Raw genomic sequence first — 1,104 nt, 5'->3', positions numbered from 1 at the left:
CCCCCCCCCCATTGTCCCGTTTTTTACTTAACCCTACCCCCTCTATTATTATTGCGTCAAACCTATGCCTTCGACCTATGAAACCCAGGATAACGTCACACAGTTTACTTCGTGACATGAAATTACATCGAGACATCATACTTTAACTTTTTACATGCAACAGTAAAATAAAATGAAATTGTATTATCTGAAAAGGTAGATCGACGAAGTATTGATAAGTTATTGTTGTAAGTTAAAACTTATAAATAATCTTACTATTTACCGGAGGGAAGGATAAGTCTTTCGGTAGATGTGATTATTTTCGATAATATAGCCCTAGATTTTGGGGTTAATCTACTTTGGTGATACATCTTGAAAGTGTCAAAACATTTTATCGTCCGCCAATATCACTATAATGTGGCAGGAACACGAGGAAGGAACTCGCTCATGAACGTCGAAACATCGAAGGTCCTACTTATGATGGGACATATGGTATACTGCAAATTTAATTTGTATCTCCAATTCATTCGTTGATTGATTATTTTGCATGTGTACTTCAACAGACCTTCGGAGAATTTGGGTCCCGCGCAGTATGTATTAAATCTTTATCGCCCAGTTGTTGTTGTAATAATTCTTCCCATAAAGCCGTGTCATAATATGCATGACTCCACATCAAATTACTAGTACCTTTTAAAGTACTTTGTGTAAATATTTTAGTACCAATTTCTTTATAGAGCTCAGAAATTTCGTCCAACGTCTTTGTCTTGTGCCCACCTTAAAGAAAAAGCGAATATACATCTTAAAAGTACTATCTATATATATACACATACATCCCTTAATGAAGACAGGATCGAAAATTACTAAAATCATACGGTCAAATAAAAAAAATTATCTCAAATTAATATACAATTAATAAAGAAAAATAAATAAAGAACAAGTAAATAATTGACTATTTTTTATTTTCTAATGGCATAAGTGTTCCACTAATTATCGTCATTTATATAGTCTATAGATCGTGAATAAAAATTCGTTCCAGTTTTATTTAATTAAATAGAAATCCATTACATATATCCTTTTAAATAAGGATGTTAAAAAAGTGTGGATTTTCGCCCCCCCCCCCCCCCC

This window comes from Cephus cinctus, unplaced genomic scaffold (assembly GCF_000341935.2).
Source record: "Cephus cinctus unplaced genomic scaffold, Ccin1 Ccin1_scaffold0599, whole genome shotgun sequence".
Classification (NCBI taxonomy): domain Eukaryota; kingdom Metazoa; phylum Arthropoda; class Insecta; order Hymenoptera; family Cephidae; genus Cephus; species Cephus cinctus.
Note: the sequence above shows the minus strand (reverse complement) of the source record.